General features: G+C 38.5%; 1 non-coding gene across 1 annotated transcript; it reads left to right on the forward strand.

Annotated features, from left to right (window-relative positions):
* Positions 1-11,247: 11,247 nt before the first annotated feature.
* LOC148548837 (small nucleolar RNA R71) lies at positions 11,248-11,355 on the forward strand. The gene has a single exon (XR_015898663.1). It is a non-coding gene; the product is annotated as a small nucleolar RNA R71 (small nucleolar RNA).
* Positions 11,356-19,565: the final 8,210 nt, after the last annotated feature.

The following is a 19,565-nucleotide window of genomic DNA, read 5'->3' on the forward strand; positions in this document are numbered from 1 at the left end:
GGTTCAATCATCAAAACATGATTAAAAGATAGATTAAAAGATAAAAATACAATAGCAAAAGGTCCTATTTATAGAAAACTAGTAGCCTAGGGTTTATAGAAATAGGTAATTAATGCAGAAATATTCTTCCGGGCCCACTTGGTGTGTGCTTGGGCTGAGCATTAAAGCTTTCACGTGTAGAGACTTTTCTTGGAGTTAAACGCCAGCTTTGGTGCCAGTTTGGGCATTTAACTCCAGCTTTTATGCCAGTTCTGGCGTTTTGACGCCAGAAATTTTATGCTGACTTGGAATGCCGGTTTGGGCCATCAAATCTCAAGCAAAGTATGGACTATTATATATTGCTGGAAAGCCCAGGATGTCTACTTTCCAACGCAATTGAGAGCGCGCCAAATGGGCTTCGAGTGCAGGGAGGTCAGAATCCAATAGCATCTGCAGTCCTTTTTCAGCCTCTGAATCAGATTTTTGCTCAGGTCCCTCAATTTCAGCCAGAAAATACCTGAAATCATAGAAAAACACAAAAAATCATAGTAAAGACCAGAAATGTGATTTTTATTTAAAAACTAATAAAAATATAATAAAAACTAACTAAAATATACTAAAAACATACTAAAAACAATGCAAAAAAGCGTATAAATTATCCGGTCATCACCCTACCCGCTCCCGAATATAGACACTCTAGTGGATGCCTCTTCCAGATACAAGTACCTCTCTTTCATGGATGTTTATTTGGGATACAACCAAAATCCAATGTATCCACCCGACCAAGAAAAGACCTCATTCCTAACTCCAAAGGCAAATTACTGTTACATAGACATGCCATTTGGACTCAAAAACGCAGGAGCTACATACCAAAGATTGATGAACAAAGTCTTTGCTGACCACATCGGGAAGCTAATGGAGGTTTATGTAGATGACATGCTGGTAAAAACACAAAGCGAGGAATTGTTGTTATCCGACCTCACTAAAGTGTTTGACACCATAAGAAAGCATGGCATGCGACTTAACCCCGCAAAGTGCACCTTCGCGGTAGAAGCCAGAAAATTCTTGGGTTTCATGGTCACCCAAAGAGGAATCGAGGTGAAACTGGATAAATGCCAGGCTATACTCAACATGAAAATTCTGACCTGCGTCAAAGAGGTACAACAGCTCAACGGAAGACTAGCAGCCCTATCCAGATTTCTAGCCGGATCAGCTATAAGATCTCTCCCTTTTTATGCAACATTAAGGAAGGAAAAGATGTTTGAATGGACTCCAGAGTGCGAACAAGCCTTCCAAGATTTCAGGAAATGTCTGGGGAAACCACCCATCCTTACCCGACCACGGGAAGGTGAAGAACTCATAATATATCTCGCTGTAGGAAGTCAGACAATAGCATCGGCACTAATCAGAGAAGACGAAAGTGGCCAACAACCCATATACTTCATTAGTAAGGCTCTACATGGGGCTGAAATAAACTATCAAAAGATAGAAAAATTTGCTTACGCCCTCATACTCACTTCTCGACTACTCCGCCCCTACTTCCAGGCTCACACTATCAGAGTACGCACCAACCAACCTATTAAACGCATCTTACAAAAAACAAATATGGATGGAAGAATCCTACAATGGGCAGTCGAGTTATCCAAGTTCAACCTCAAATATGAAGCACAGACAGCTATTAAATCACAGTACCTGGCCGACTTCATCGCAGAGTATATTGACACCTCGGGTACCCCCTATAGAATGGAATCTATATGTAGATGGCTCCTCAAACAAAACCGAGAGTGGCGCAGGCATAATTATAGAGAGTGACCAGGGGACCCAAATTGAGCTCTCTTTAAAGTTTGAGTTCTCTGCCTCAAATAATCAAGCTGAATACGAGGCACTATTGGCTGGTTTAAGGCTGGCTAAGAAGGTAGGAGTTCAAAAGCTTAAAATCTTTAGTATTCATAAGTAGTCACCTAACAAATAGAAGGGAGTTACCAAGCTAAAGATCCCACCATGAAAAAAATACCTGGACAAAACCAGAAAATAGTTCGGACAATTCGGGGGATATGAGGTCCGACATATACCTCGGGAACATAATGTCCGAGCTGATGCACTTTCAAAACTAGCCATCACCAGACCAAGGGGAAATAATAGAAGCCTCATCCAAGAAATACTGCAAAGCCCATCAATCTCGGAAGAAGAAAAGATCCTAACCATATCAGGTCAGGATCAAGGATAGATGACTCTCATAATCAACTACCTCAAGTCTGAGACATTTCCCACAGATAAAAAGGAGGCAAAAAGGCTAGTACGAGAAGCATAGTACTACACCATAGTGGGCAACATCCTATATAGGAGAGGGATTTCAACACCCCTCCTAAAATGTGTGCCGACCTCCAACACAGGGGAAGTCCTGGAAGAAGTACACAGTGGTATGTGTGGCAACCACCTTGGGGCGCGAGCTCTTTATAAGAAGGTACTCCGAGCCGGCTTTTACCGGCCGACCTTGCAAAAGGAAGCAACAGAGTTTGTCAAAAAAAAGCACCATGTTAGAAACACGCCAATTTCCATGTGGGACCACCTGAAGAGCTCATCTACGTTACATCACCCTAGCCATTCACAAAGTGGGGACTCGATCTCCTCGGACCCTTCCCCTAGGGTTCAGGGCAAGTCAAGTTCCTCATCGTAGGCATAGACTACTTCACGAAGTGGATTGAAGCAGAGCCATGATGGGTGGAAATCTGATTTCCACACCAAACTCACCGGCAAGTGTACCAGGTCGCATCAAGTAGTAACAACTCACAAGAGTGAGGTCGATACCACAGAGATTGATGGATCAAGCAACTTTAGTGAGTGATTAGTCTAGTCAAGCTAACATTGGTAAATTGGATGAAATGTAGCCAACAGAAGGTAAATGATAAGAAATTTAAAGTTGCAGAAAGTAAATGACAGAAGCTTAGAGAGTAAGGAATGTAAATTGGCAAAATCTTAAATGACAAGAAAGGTAAATTGCATGAAATGTAAAGAGGGCTGGGTGTTGGAAAATTAAATGAAAGCAGTAAAGCAAGCAATTGAAGAGATCTTGAGAACAAGTGACAGGAAATTTAAAGTGCAGCAAAATTAAATTCAGATCACAGTACCTCAAATGTAAAGTGCAGAGGAACAAAAGTTCAGGAAAATAAATTTGGAGCAACAGGAACAGAAAGTAAAAATCACAGAGAAGGAAATTGTAGCAGAAAAGTAAATCAGCAAGAAGACTTAGATCAATTCTAAAATCTCAAAGAGAAATTAACAATTTCAATGAAATAGCAAAAACAGAAAGAGAGCCAAAAGCTCAATGCTCTCTCGATCAAAATAGAAAGGAAATTGTAGAGGAAGGGAAATGAAACAAAAAAGAAAGGAAATCCCAAATCTCAGTTTCAATTCTCAAGTTCACAAAGGAAAATTTAAACAAAGAGGTCTCTATTCTACTCCTACTCCTATTGCTCTCTAGCAGAGCCAACCTTTCTTTGAAAATGAAACAGATGCCTTTATATAGGCTTCACAAAAAAATGAAATTAAAATTGAAAACAAATTACAATTAAATGAAATTCCTAATCTAACTGATCCTTATGCCTTTGAGTGATGTCAATTGGGCCTTGCTTGCTTTGGATTTGAATGAGAATGGATCCTGATTGCTTGGTTCAAGTGGCATGGGTCAGGGTGCATTTGGTTGAATTTTGGTTGGAGGCATGCTCCAGTGGAGCGCTCCATTGAGTTAGTGAACTTAGCATTCACTCTTTACATGCTTTCCTTGTCCCAGGTTCCTTGGTGTAGCGCTCAGTGAAGAGATGCGAATGTAGCGCTTCCTTGGTGCGTGGTTCCCTCTTCGAGCCTTGGTTGCTCCCCTTTATGGGTTTCCTTGTATAGCGCTCAGTTGGAAGTTTGAACGCTATGCCTTTGATTGAGCGCTTGGTCTTTGTTTCTTTGATAAAGAAGCCCGAAAGTGCTCAAATTATTGAGCGTAGCGTTCCATTTAATGAGTGCTCATTGTTCCTTGTTTTAATGTAGCTCTCCCTTGCATTAATGAACGCTGGGCCAATTGGGCATTACTAAGTAAATTTCATGCATGCTTTCATTGGTTTAATTAATTAGTAATGCCAATTAATTCATTTAACGCCTTGGTTCATTCATTGGCATTACTAATTAAATGTTTCATGCATGCATGCTTATATTTATTTTATTATACTTACTTAGTAATGCATTAATGTAGCTTGATTTGCCAATTGGCATTAGTAATGAAACTTTCATGCATGCATGCTTTATTACTTTATTAGTAATGCCAGGTAATGTAGCATTCATTCATTCTTAATTGGCATAGTAATTAAATGCATGCATAAGGCAATCATGCATGCTGTATCATGCCATGGCTTCATGGTCATGGGCCACGCTTTTAAAAGTGTGGCCTAAGGTTTCAAAGCGTGCCAAATCTTCAAAGTGTGCCCAAAATTTTTCTTTTCTTCTTTTTAGCTTATTTTGTGCTTTTTTTGCTTCTTTTTCTTCTTATTTCCTACAAAGTTTATAAAATCAAAAGATCAAGGAAATATACCATTTAAGCCCAAAAGAATGCAATATTTAAGCACTAATCATCAATTTCTTGTATGAAAAAGCATATAAAAATATGACATGATGACATGTCATCACAACACCAAACTTGAACCTTGCTTGTCCCCAAGCAAGAAAAGAATCATGCAATAAAGATTGACAATCCAAGGTAAGAAGAATAGCAACTCAATGTTCTTGGTTGGCTAGTTTTCTATGCACGCTACAATCACAAAAGAAATGTAAATGACTGATGCTTCTATCAAGGTCAATTTATGACTGATCCAGGCATAGGAAATAGAGACATTGTGATTGTAAACCTAAGAGGGTGTGCATGATACATGGCATAAAAGATAAGTGGCACACTGATAAACCCATTTTTTATGACATATATTGTGCTCAATTCAAGAGATTTATTCAATCCTTCACTCACTTATTCATGTAAATTGCATGGTTTTACTTTCCCTTCCTTATTATGTGATATATGTAAAATACATGTTTTCTATGCTTTGAAATTATTTATTTCAATTACCATTTATTACCATTCGATGCCGTGACTTGTGTGTTGAGAAGTTTCAGATCCTTTTAGGCAGGAATGAGTTAAAAGATGGAAAGCAAACATACAAAAATGGAAGAAAGGCACAAAATAGAGTTTTTGAAGAAACTGGCAGCGACGCGAACGCATGGACGACGCGGCCGCATGCCCAGCGCGAAAAGGCAGCGACGCGAACGCATGACTGACGCGGACGCGCGCCTTAAGCAGAACACAGATGACGCGGATGCATGACCGAAGGGAACGCGTGACAAGGAAAACTCCAGATAACGCGACCGCGTGACCCACGCGGACGCGTGACAGACGCCACGCACCAGAAATTACAGAAAACGCTCCCAGCAATTTTTGAAGCCCTTTAATTTGGCCCAGATCCAAGTCCAGAAAGCACAGATTAGAGGTTATAAACTGGGGGAATGCATCCATTCAGAGGAGGTCTTCAATTATTCATTTTTTATGGTTTAGATGTCGTTTTTAGAGAGAGAGGTTCTCTCCTCTCTCTCTTAGGTTTTAGGATTAGGATTTCTTATTATTTCAGGTTAAGTATTCCAACTCTTTATCAGGTTTAATATTCCCTTTTATTATTTTCTCAAATTTAATTTATGAATTCTTCCATGTTACATATAATTCTCTTAATTAATGTTATTTGAAGTATTTCAGTTTATGATTGCTTTCTTTTATATTTATGTTACTATTGCTTCCAATCTGAAGACATTTTTATTCGAGTAAGTTTATTTTTTCCCTTTTGGCTTTGGTTAAGTAATTGGTAACTCTTGAGTTATCAAACTCATCGTGATTGATAATTGTTATTTTTGCTAATAGAATCGAATTCTAATAACTCTAGTCTTTCCTTAAAAATTGACTAGGACCTGAGGATCAAACTGATTAGTCCACTTGACTTTCTTTTGTTTAGTAAAGGTTAACTAAGTGAGATTAAACTCAATTCTCATCACCATTGATAAGGATAACTAGGATAGGACTTCCAAATTGTCACACCTTGCCAAGAGTTTATTTTATAGTTATTTATTTATTTTACTTGTCATTTAATTTACTTGTTCCTTACTTTTAAAACCCCCAATTTACAAAACTCATAACCAATAATAAGAACATACTTCCCTGCAGTTCCTTGAGAAGACGACCCGAGGTTTGAATACTTCAGTTATCAATTTATTTAGGGGTTTGTTACTTGTGACAACCAAAACATTTGCACGAAGGGATTTCTGTTGGGTAGAAACTACATCTACAATGCGACTATTTTTATAAAATTCTTTACTAGCAAAAGTCCTAACGTCACACACCAAACTTAGTGTGACACTTTTACTTGGAATTGATGCAAGTATCCAGTAAAGATTGGAAGCAAATTTTTGTTGCATAGCAACACCAAACTTAGAATGCAATCCTATGTCAATTTATTTGAACTAAAACTAAGCAAATGAAACTGTTATATGTTAAGTACAATCACTGAGCCAAGAATCTGTCATGAATAAGGATCTCTTGGTGATGTATTAACAAAAACAGTTAATAAGAGAAAGCATTATAAACAAGTAAATGACTAAAACAAAGAGAAAACTAAAATTGTCTAACTAAAAGAAAGATAATACTGCAAAGGGCATTATGATTATGCAGACAAGTGGTGTTGCTTAATGAATTGCATAGAGAATTAAGTGGCACACCAAACTTAGTATCTTAGTGTGACACTTTCAATTAGAATTGATGCAATCATCCAGAGGGATTGAAAATAATTTGTTGCAGGGCAACACCAAACTTAGAATGTAATCATATGCCAATTTATTGAAATTTAAACAAAGCAAAGAAAGAAAATAAACCAAGCAGAGAAATCAAATGTTACCTAAGGTTGGGTTGCCTCCCAACAAGTACTTTTTTAGTGTCATTAGCTTGACATGTTGTTCTTCACTTTCTTCCTCTTCTTCCAGTTTGTTAAGAGGAATGACCTCGAGAGGGAAGAAGACTCAGCTATTGTCCCTTGTATTGGCCTCTCCTCAGCAAGCTTCCTTTTGTAAATGGCTTGATTGAGCTTGCTTGCTGGATCAGGGACAGGATTGGTGCTTTTGTTAGTTGCCTTCACTTCTTGGATATCAATACTTGACGATTGTGTGATGGTTGGAGCATTATCTTCATCAAACGCCCTTTGGATTGGTGGTTCAATGAGCCCTTCATCTATGTAATTCCCTGCTTCACTTGAGTTTGGATTTTGTTGATTGTCTTCCTCACTTTCTTGTTCTTCCATTTCCTCTTTTTCATTCAACATTTGTGTTAATAGCACTTTCATAGAAGAGGTTTGTTGTTCTTCCCATGATTTCTTCATCTTCTCTTCATATCTTTCAATCATAGATTCAAGTGTTGAGCATCTTTGGTTCAGGGAAGTTTGTGAGGGTTGTGAGTTTTCATGTTTCCTTGTCATCTCAAGTGGCTTCCGTGGATATGCATGTTTAGGTTCAAATATTTCCACCACCTCTTCCTTCTTCACTAAAAATTCACTTGACATAGTAGCCTCTTCCTCTTGCTCTTCTACTTCCTCATTCACATCAACCCAGTAGTCTTCATCTTCCTTGCTTAGCAGTTTTGATTGTTTCCTTATTTTCTCTAAGTGCTCATCCATCTTCTTGCAGAGGGTTTTTTGTTCTTTCCAAGAGTCTATGGATGTTTGTAGGTATTGTTCAAATGCTAGCTCAAGGGATGAAGGTTGAGAGAGATTTTGTGGGCATGGATATGTTGTGGTGATGTTGTTTTGAGTGGTATGGAATAAATCTTGTGAGTTATGGAATGAATTTTGTGAATGTTGAAATGAGTCTTCTGTGTAGTGAAATGAATCTTGTGGTTGGTGAGGTGAGTTATATGGATCTTGAGGGAGGCTTTTTGTTGAGGTAAAATCAAGTGATGAAAATTTTTCAAGTGAAAAACTGGGAGGTGAGGTTGGACAATTTGGCATGAATGAATTGAAGGTTTGCTCAAGTGATGATGGCTCTTGATGAACAAAGTATGGATCATCAAGATTCCTTTGATTTTGCCACTCCCAGTCATAATATGAGTGGTTGTTATTGCAGTACGAGTCATCTTATGGCTCTGGGAGGTGTTCATACTCTTTCATTCCTTAGTGATACTCCCAGCCACCATTAGAATAATGATTTGAATCATTTTGTGGTGGTGGGAAGTATCCCATATGATTCTCTTGCTCATCTTATGGTTTTGAGACATATCTCCATGGATTGTAGTGCTCAGGATCTGTAATTTGTTGGTGATATTCCCAGCCATCATTAGAAATTGGTGATGGTGGGTAATATCCCATAAAATTTATTTGATCATAAGATGAGTTGAACTCCATTTGAATTTTTTAAACCACAACACCAATGAAAATTGAAATTCATATCTCAGAGAAGAATTTCTTAGTGAGATAATAACTCAAACACCTTGGTGTCAATTTAAAACAGAGAACAAAACAAAGAAAATGCTTAATCTAGACTTCTCACCCACTTAATCATTGTTGATCTAAATCAATCCCCGGCAACGGCGCCAAAAACTTGAAGGGTGGAAATCTGATTTCCACACCAAACTCACCGGCAAGTGTACCGGGTCGCATCAAGTAGTAATAACTCACAAGAGTGAGGTCAATCCCACAGGGATTGATGGATCAAGCAACTTAAGTGAGTGATTAGTCTAGTCAAGCTAACATTGGTGACTTGAATGAAATGTAGCCAACAGAAGGTAAATGACAAGAAATTTAAAGTTGTAGAACATAAATGGTAGAAGCTTAGAGAGCAAGGAATGTAAATTGGCAAAATCTTAAATGACAAGAAAGGTAAATTGCATGAAATGTAAAGGGGGCTGGGTGCTAGAAAATTAAATGAAAGCAGTAAAGCAAGCAATTGAAGAGATCTTGAGAACAAGTGACAGGAAATTTAAAGAGTAAGAAAATTAAATTCAGATCATAGTACCTCAAATGTAAAGTGCAGAGGAACAAAAGTTCAGGAAAATAAATTGGGAGCAATAGGAACAGAAAGTAAAAATCACAGAGAAGGAAATTGTAGCAGAAGAAGACTTAAATCAATTCTGAAATCTCAAAGAGAAATTAACAATTTCAATGGAATAGCAAAAACAAAAATAAAGCCAAAAGCTCAATGCTCTCTCTATCAAAACAGAAAGGAAATTGCAGAGGAAGGAAAATGAAACAGAAAAGAAAGGAAATCCCAAATCTCAGTTTCAATTCTCAAGTTCACAAAGGAAAATTTAAACAAAGAGCTCTCTATTCTACGCCTACTCCTATTGCTCTCTAGCAGAGCTAGCCTTTCTTTGAAAATGAAACAGATACCTTTATATAGGCTTCACAAAATAAAAATGAAATTGAAATTGAAAATAAATTACAATTAAATGAAATTCCTAATCTAACTGATCCTTGTGCCTTTGAGTGATATCAATTAGGCCTTGCTTGCTTTGGATTTGAATGAGAGTGGATCCGGATTGCTTGGTTCAAGTGGCATGGGTCAGGGTGCATTTGGTTGAATTTTGGTTGGATGCATGCTCTAGTGGAGCGCTCCGTTGAGTTAGTCAACTTAGCGTTCACTCTTTGCATGCTTTCCTTGTCCCAGGCTCCTTGGTGTAGCGCTCAGTGAAGAGATGTGAACGTAGCGCTTCCTTGGTGCGTGGTTCCCTCTTCGAGCCTTGGTTGCTCCCCTTTGTGGGTTTCCTTGTATAGCGCTCAGTTGGAAGTTTGAACGCTATGCCTTTGATTGAGCGCTTGTTCTTTGTTTCTTTGATAAAGAAGCCCGAAAACGCTCAAATTATTGAGCGTAGCATTCCATTTAATGAGCGCTCATTGTTCCTTGTTTTAATGTAGCTCTCCCTTACATTAATGAACGCTGGGCCAATTGGGCATTACTAAGTAAATTTCATGCATGCTTTCATTGGTTTAATTAATTAGTAATGCTAATTAATTCATTTAACGCCTTGGTTCATTCATTGGCATTACTAATTAAATGTTTCGTGCATGCATGCTTATATTTATTTTATTATACTTAGTAATGCATTAACGTAGCTTAATTTGCCAATTGGCATTAGTAATGAAACTTTCATGCATGCATGCTTTATTACTTTATTAATAATGCCAAGTAATGTAGCGTTCATTCATTCTTAATTGGCATAGTAATTAAATGCATGCATAAGGCAATCATGCGTGCTGTATCATGCCATGGCTTCATGGTCATGGGCCACGCTTTTAAGGTTCCAAAGCGTTCCCAATCTTCAAAGTGTGCCTAAAATTCCTCTTTTCTTCTTTTTAGCTTATTTTGTGCTTTTTTTGCTTCTTTTTCTTCTTATTTCCTACGAAGTTATAAATCAAAAGATCAAGGAAATATACCATTTAAGCACAAAAGAATGCAATATTTAAGCACTAATCATCAATTTCTTATATGAAAAAGCATAGAAAAACATGACATGATGACATGTCATCAAGCCACTAGCTACTGCTACCACCCAAATAAGTCGGAGATTTCTATATAGAAACATTATCACAAGGTTTGTGGTTCTTTACTCCATTACCACAGATAATGGTACTCAGTTCATCGATACAGGTTTCAGGAACTTGGTAGTTGACCTGAAAATAAAGCACTAATTCACATCTGTAGAACACCCACAAGCCAACAGACAGGCAGAAGCTGCCAATAAAGTCATACTGGCTGGGTTAAAACGGAGGCCACAGGACGCAAAGGGAGCTTGCCTAGATGAGTTATAAGTTTTAGAGTATGGATCATTAGCTTGCCTAGATGAGTTTTCAAGGTAATTAGCTTCCTCCCAGTTAACTCCTTCTTCAATGTCCAAATTTCCTTGAGGTGATGATTGAGTGTGGTAGCTGCAGCCTGATTCTTCTCCATTTGCTTGGTCAATTCAGCCAGTTGCTTCGTGATCATCTTATTTTGGGCCAGGATTGCATCCATATGGTTTAATTCCAAGACTCCCTTGTTATTGCTTCTGTCTGAGGCATAAAAATACTCATTGTCAGCCACTGTCTCTATAACATCAATGACTTCTTCAATGGTCTTCTTCTTGTTTAAAGAACCTCCAGATGAGTGGTCTACAACTTTCCTTGATTCACAATTCAGCCCTTCATAAAAGATATGAAGTTGCACCCACTCATTAAACATATCAGGGGGGCATTTCCTTGTCAAATCTTTGAATCTCTCCCAGGCTTCATAAAGAGTCTCACCATCCTGCTGTCTGAATGTCTGCACTTCAGTTCTTAGCCTGTTTACTTTTTGTGGAGGGTAGAACCTTGTTAAGAATCTATTCACTACATCCTCCCAGATGGTCAAGCTTTCCTTGGAAAATGATTCTAGCCATTTTGATGCTTTGTCCCTCAAAGAAAATGGGAACAATAGCAATCTATAGGTGTCAGGATGCACACCATTAGATTTAACAGTGTCACATATCTCTTGGAATTTGGTGAGATGCTCATTAGGATCCTCTTGGACACTTCCTCCAAAAGAACAATTGTTTTGCACAAGAGTTATGAGCTGAGGCTTCAATTCAAAATTCTTAGCATGGATAATTGGCTTTTGAATGCTGTTGCCACAATTTCCTAGATTTGGATTTATGTATGATCCCAAAACTCTCCTCTCTTCTCCAGCAGGGTTGGCTCCACTTCTTCTGGCATGATTGTTCATCTCTCCTTCATGATGGTTTTCCATATCATCCTCCATGGCTATATCCAAGTCTTCCTCCTCTTCTTCTGCACCAATAGCCCTCTTTCCTCTTGCTTCCCTCCTTAATCTCAAGAAGGTTCTCTCCGGTTCACTCTCAAAAGAGGTTGAAACCTCTCTTCTACATGTCATACAAGTAGCACAACAAGTAGTAACCAGCAAGTGAAGAATTTCACAATTAATGAAAGAGTGTGGTTAGAGCAATTGAGGCAATTAATCAAACAGTTAATGAGTTAGTGGGTTAGTTTTGCTGGAAAGTAAAGAAGTAAGAGAAATTAAAGAAAAATAACTAAAAAAAGTTGTAGAGAACAAAAATGAATAACTGAAAGTAAAGTTGAATTAATCAAACGAAAAGAAAAGTGCTCAATCTAGTTATCCTCTAATTTAATAATTGTCAATACAAAACCAATCCCCAGCAATGGCGCCATAAACTTGATTCATGAAAATTGCCTCTCAACAAATTTCCTACCGGCAAGTGTACCAGATTGTCGTCAAGTAAAAACTCACTATTGAGTGAGGTCGAAACCCACAGGGATTGGTTGGTTGATCAATGTTAATTGGAGAATTATACTAGTTGAGCGAAATCAGAATTTAATTAGGATTGCAGAAAGTAAATTGGCGGGAGACTTAAATTGCAAGAAAGTAAATGAACAGAAATTAAATTACTGGAAATTAAATGACAGAAGCTTAACTTGCAAGAAATTAAATGGGAATGGGGATTAAGCATGAAATTAAAGAAGCGGAATATAAACAGAATGGGTAGATCAGAGATGGGGATTCATTGGGCTTTGGGAGATATTGAACTCTGCGGATCAAATCAATTTCATCTCTTCCTCAATCAATGCATTCATTGACATTGCTTGGCCATCTTAGATGATTGGATCCCAATGTCTTGGCTCACCAATCTCTCTAAGCATGAACATTTGCCCAATGTTTTGATTTAATTGCTCATGGGAAGAGTTGAAGTTCGGTCACTAACTATACCACACAAATTCATAGATCAAAGTATTGGTAGGATTACATGTCACTATATCCATCCAACCCCCAATCTAATCCAATGTGAGAAAGCAATTCTAGCATGAATTCTTCATCCCTCTCTCAAAGATCTGAAGAATTCCAATTATGAATAGCTTCTTTGTCAAGACAACTATCCAATTGAATTAAAATCAAAAGCTTTCTAACAAAAATCAAGAGAAAAGAAAGAAGAAGAAGATGAAAACTACTATTGATCCATTGAATTACAATAGAGCTCCCTAACCCAATGAATGGGGTTTAGTTATTCATAGCTCTCAAAATGGAAATTCGAATTGAAAGATACATTCTGGAATTTGAAATGAAAGCCAAAAATGAAGTAAAAAGTCTTCCGTGAGAAAAAAGGGGTTTTTTCTAACTTAAATTCTAAGCTATTTATATACTTTCTTCCATTGATCCTCAATCTCTAAACTGGGCTTTTGGCCTTGATGGAATTGGATTGAAATAGCTCCAATTGGTTTCCCTTGCTGTTGAGAAGAGATCTGTTTGAATTGCAAGTTCTGGTACTTCAAGTTGGAGTCAATGTTTGATGGCCAATGTTGACTCAAACGCCTTCTTAAAAACCAGATGAAGTTGCTGTCATTGGCGTTTGACTCAACATTAGAAAGCCAACATTTTTCTATCCACGCGTACGTGTGCCTGGCGTGTTTGCGCCCATGGGGTAAAAATGCTCATCCACGCGTGTGCGTGCTGCACGCGTGCGTGTGGATGCAAAAATATCATTTTCCAGTTTGAAACAATAGTAGAAGGGTATTGGCCTCAGTGTTGGACTGGCAATGTTCCCTCCAACATTGGCCAATCCACGCGTGTGCGTGCTGCACGCGTGCGTGTGGATTCTTTAAAAGCTATGCCTACGCGTTGCGCGTTTTTAGTTTCAAAATTTTGAGATCAACATTGCGGACGTTGTCCAAGAATGTTGGAGGTAGCGTTTGGGGTCCAACGTCACCCACCCACGCGTGCGCGTCAGCTGCGCGTGCGCGTGGATTGTCAAAATTTCAAATCCACGTGTGCGCGTACAGCACGCGTACGTGTCGCTACAGTTTTTCAGAATTTCCAGAAAGCTCATTTGTTCACAACGTTGGGGGTAACATTGGATGTCCAACGCTCCCTCCAACGTGAGCATCAGCAAATTATGCAGACAATTGCTCTGCCTCCCCTTCAACGTTTGAGGCAATCTTGGTGGTTCAACTTGGCCACCAACGTTGTTTCTTCTTCATCTTTTCCAGGCTCCTTCTTCAACTTTCCTCCAAGCCTTCCTTCACCTGTCATGAACCAATACATACACCAAAATCTTGCTAAAGTCATGAGAATTCTCATCATTCTTAGCACACAAGTAATTATAGCAGAATTCTCATGAAATTGCATCAAATTAACCATGGTTAGATGAATCTAGGTATGTATGAATTTTCACCCAATTTGCTTACTTATAGCTCAAGAAAGTGCATAAAACCTATTAAAAACTCAGAAAAAGGATAGTGAAACTAGCCTAAGATGCCCTGGCATCATAACACCAAACTTAAATCGTGCTTGTCCCTAAGCAAGTACTGAATTATTTGAGAAGAAAGGATGAAACAAAAAATGATGTTTATATCAGCAAGTCATTATTAGTAGCTCATGGGGTTTTATGAAGACAATGCAGCAGCTCACTTTTTATTGATCCTTAGGACTAGAATGTCTCCTTTAAGCATCAACTAATATACTGCTATGACCTGTTATTATTCACTCATCCTTGGTAATTGCTTTTCTTTATTTTTCTTTTCCTGTGAGCTTATTTCTCACTTGTAGCTTAGTGTCATGTGTTGTAGCTACTTCTTAGCTCATTTTCACTTAACACATACTCACTGCAGACACTTAGCTCATAATTCTTCTTAAGACATTGATGCCCAGCACCTCTTTGGGTTACTAAATGCCTTGTAACTAAGTTGCTCTTGATAATGGATTTTCGGTTGATAATTCCGGGTTAGTTAACCTAAGTTACCAAGTGTTAAAGCACTCCATAGAACCTAATCATCCAAGCAAATCCTAGTACAAAAACACCACAGGCATATGTCCTAAGGTCCAAGCTATTGCTGTCTAGCCTTATTCTTTTGCTTTCTTCTGTTTTTGTTGCCACTTTTGGCTTTTCTTTTTCTTTATTTCTATTTGTTTTTCTTTCAGCCAAGGACTTTTATTAGCTAAGATTCATAGACAGCATGCTAGTTTACACTAAAAGGGGAGCAGATTATCCTTTTATTCACTATAAGTGAGCTACTACATAATCAAACATATATACCACCACTTACTGTTATTTCAATTCTTGCTAAAAAGGAACTATTCCACTTATGTTCAACCATTACTTTTACTCAAATTGAAAAGACTCAGGGGACAACACAAGCATTTAAACAAGTGAAAGTGAACACACACACCTAGGCTACACACTTTATTGCAAAATTAAACACAACGGAATGCAAAATGACTTAAACTAAAGGTTAACTATCAATAGGGGCACCCTCAGACTTCCTATTTGCACATTCCAAAATAGAAATAGTTAAGTAACAATACAACCTCTTAAAGTCCAGTTGCTTCCTCTCTGTCATCACCATCTTTGGTTTTTGAGTCCTTCTTTTTCTTCTTATCTGATGGTGTGTATTCCTTCCAAGAGATTGGTTGAATTCCTGCAAGTGATTGGAAGTTGCTTGTTCCCCAAGCACTTGAGAGATTGTTAGCATGTATGCATGTTTGTAGGCTTTTGAATTTAGATTGGTGTGTGAACACCAAACTTAGTTTCTTGCCTACTTCTATATGCAGCAGAGTAAATTCATGCATAGAACCTCATGTGCTTTTATTAAGAAAACAACTATGAACTAGAAATACAAACTATGAACTAGTAATTAAACTATTGTTAAGTAATTTCCCTGCTTGGTTGGAGCTAGTGACTAGTCATGCTGAGGGTTACGATGTGTTCTTTAATTAAATCTTTGGTGGAACACCAAACTTAGAATTACACATTCACCTTTGGATTGTTTTGGTGTGGAACACCAAACTTAGCTCCTTGTAATACAGAGAATCTACTTAACTCTTTTATTGAATTTAACTTGGGAAAGAGAACTACCTTTGGTTGGGTTGCCTCCCAACACGCGCTCTTTTAACGTCACTAGCTTAACGGTTAACTCTCTCAGTCGAGTCTGTATTTTGTCTTAGGCTTTTCCTTCATATCACCCAAATAGTGCTTGAGCCTTTGTCCATTTACAGTCAAGGTCTCCTGTGATTTTTCTTCCATAATTTCTATATGTCCATAAGGAGAAACCTTGGTGATAAGAAAAGGGCCTGACCACCTTGATCTTAATTTCCCAGGGAAAAGTTTCAATCTGGAGTTGTAAAGCAGCACTTTCTGTCCTTTCTCAAAGCTTCTTGGTGCCCTCTTGAGGTCATGTTTTTCCTTTGCCTTCTCCTTCTACATTTTGACATTTTCATAGGCTTGGGATCTGAATTCTTCCAATTCTTTCAGTTGCAAGAGCCTCCTTTCACCAGCAGCTTGGCTATCAAAATTCAACAACTAGAGAGCCCAGAAAGCTTTGTGTTCAAGCTCTAATGGCAGGTGACAAGCCTTACCATACACCAGCTGATATGGAGACATCCCAATTAGTGTCTGATGAGCGGATAATTTATACCCCTTTTGGCATTATTTTTACATAGTTTTTAGTATGTTTTAATTACTTTTTATTATATTTTTATTAGTTTTTATGCAAAAATCACATTTCTAGACTTTACTATGAGTTTGTGAATTTTTCTGTAATTTCAGGTATTTTCTGGCTGAAATTGAGGGACCTGAGCAAAAATCTTATTCAGAGGCTGAGAAAGGACTGCAGATGCTGTTGGATTCTGACCCTCCTGCACTCGAAGCAGATTTTCTGGAGCTACAGAAGCCCAATTGGCGCGCTCTTAATTGCATTGGATAGTATACATCTTGGGCTTTCTAGAAATATATAATAGTCCATACTTTGCCCAAGATTTGATGGCCCAAACTGGCGTTCAAACGTCCACCAGAGACCCTTTTCTGGCGTAAAATGCCAGAACTGACACCAGAACTAGAGTTAAACGCCCAAACTGACATCCAAGCTGGTGTTTAACTCTAGAAAAGGCCTATACACGTGTAAAGCTCAATGTTCAGCCCAAGCACACACCAAGTGGCCCCGGAAGTGGATTTCTGCACTATCTGCACTTAGTTACTTATTTTCTGTAATCCCTAGTAACTAGTTTAGTACAAATAGCACTTTTTACTATTGTATTAGGGAGCTTATGCCATTTTTCACATTTTGAGAGGCTGGCCATTCGGCCATGCCTAGACCTTTTTCTCTTATGTATTTTCTACGGTGGAGTTTCTACACCTCATAGATTAAGGTGCGGAGCTCTGCTGTTCATCATGAATTAATGCAAGTACTATTGTTTCTTTTTCAATCCACGCTTACTTCTTCTCCAAGATATAATCTCGTACTTAATTCAGTTAAGTCAGAATGAAGGGGTAACCCGTGACAATCACCCTCTATCTTCATTACTCGCTTAGCCAAGATCCGCGTGCCTGACAACCACAAGTGGTCTACATGATGTTCAACGTAGTCATTGGACGACAGCCGGAGTATATTCTCTTGGGTCTCTAATCCACAAACTGAGTTCGTGAGATTAGGATCTTCGTGGTATAGGCTAGAACCAATTGGCAGCATTCCTGAGATCCGGAAAGTCTAAACCTTGTCTGTGGTATTCTAAGTAGGATCTGGGAAGGGATGACTGTAATGAGCTTCAAACTCATGAATGTTGAACACAGTGACAGCGTGCAAAAGGATAGAGAGATCCTATTCCAACGCTAGTGAGAACCGACAGATGATTAGCCGTGCAGTAGCTGTACCAGGTATTTTTCATCCGAGACGAGCAATTCGACAGTTGATTATCCGTGCAGAAACCGTACCTGGTATTTTTCATCCGAGAGGATCATACAGCTTGCCATGGAAGGGAGCACGCATGGTTGGAATAAGACAATAGGAAAGCAGAGGTTCAGAAGCAACAAAGCATCTCCAAACGCTTATCTGAAATTTCCACCAATGAATCACATAAGTATCTTTATTTTATTTTATGTTTTATTTATCTTTTAATTATCAAAACTCATAACCAATTGAATCCACCTGACTAAGATTTATAAGATGACCATAGCTTGCTTCATGCCGACAATATCCGTGGGATCGACCCTTACTCACGTAAGGTATTACTTGCACGACCCAGTGCACTTGCTGGTTAGTTGTGTGGAGTTGTGAAAAGTGTGATCACAATTTTGTGCACCAGTGTCTTAAAGGCTGTCCTATATGCCCAAAGAGCATCATCCAACTTCTTCGACCAGTCTTTTCTTGAAGCTCCCACCATCTTCTCCAGGATCTTTTTAGCTTTCTGTTGGATACTTCTGTCTGGCCACTTGTTTGGGGGTGATAGGGTGTGGCAACCTTGTGCTTCACCCCATATCTCAGGAGGAGGGTTTCTAATGGCTAGTTGCAAAAATGGCTTCCTCCATCACTGATGAGTGCTCTGGGAACTCCAAACTGGCTAAAGATATTCTTTCTGAGGAAGTTCAGGACCACCTTGTTGTCATTTTTAGGGGTTGCAATGGCCTCCACCCATTTGGACACATAGTCTACTGCCACCAAAATGTAGTTGTTTGAGTATGAGGTTGGGAATGGTCCCATGAAATCAATCCCCCATACGTCAAACAACTCAAGTTCCAAGATGAATTGCTGTGGCATCTCATTTTTCTTGGGCAGATTTCTAGCCTGCTGATATTCATTACAGTTCTTCACTAGCTCTCGTGCATCTTTGAAGATGGTGAGCCAAAAGAACCCGCACTGCAAGACTTTTCCTGTGGTTCTTTCTCCTCCAAAATGGCCTCTATAGTAAGAACCATGACAATTCCATAAAACTTCCCTTCCTTCCTCCTCTGAAATATATCTTCTGAGCAATCTATCCGAGCATTTTTTGAATAAGTATGGCTCATCCTAAATAAAATACTTTGCATCATTGATGAGTTTCCTCCTTTTATGCTTGTTGATCATTGAAGGAACTTTCCCGACAGCCTTAAAATTAGCAATATCCGCAAACCAAGGTGCCTTATGAACCAGCATTAGTTGCTCATCAGGGAAGAATTCATTGACACTTGATTTGTGGGTGCTACCTTCTTCACAGGGAATTCTGGACAAATGATCTGCTACTTTGTTCTCCACTCCCTTCTTGTCTTTAATCTCAATGTTGAATTCCTGCAATAGCAAAATCCACCTTATCAGTCTTGGTTTTGACTCTTATTTTGCAAGTAAATATTTTAGTGCTGCATGATTAGTAAAAATAATAACTTTAGATCCAATGAGATATGATTTAAACTTGTCAAATGCAAACACTATTGCCAGTAGTTCCTTCTCAGTAGTGGTATAATGATGAGCGGATAATTTATACGCTTTTTGGCATTGTTTTTAGTATGTTTTTAGTAGAATCTAGTTGCTTTTAGGGATGTTTTCATTAGTTTTTATGCTAAATTCACATTTCTAGACTTTACTATGAGTTTGTGTGTTTTTCTGTGATTTCAGGTATTTTCTGGCTGAAATTTAGGGACTTGAGCAAAAATCAGATTCAGAGGTTGAAGAAGGACTGCTGATGTTGTTGGATTCTGACCTCCCTGCACTCAAAGTGGATTTTATGGAGCTACAGAACTCAAA

Source organism: Arachis ipaensis, chromosome B8, assembly GCF_059453495.1.
Source record: "Arachis ipaensis isolate K30076 ecotype BB chromosome B8, ASM5945349v1, whole genome shotgun sequence".
NCBI lineage: Eukaryota > Viridiplantae > Streptophyta > Magnoliopsida > Fabales > Fabaceae > Arachis > Arachis ipaensis.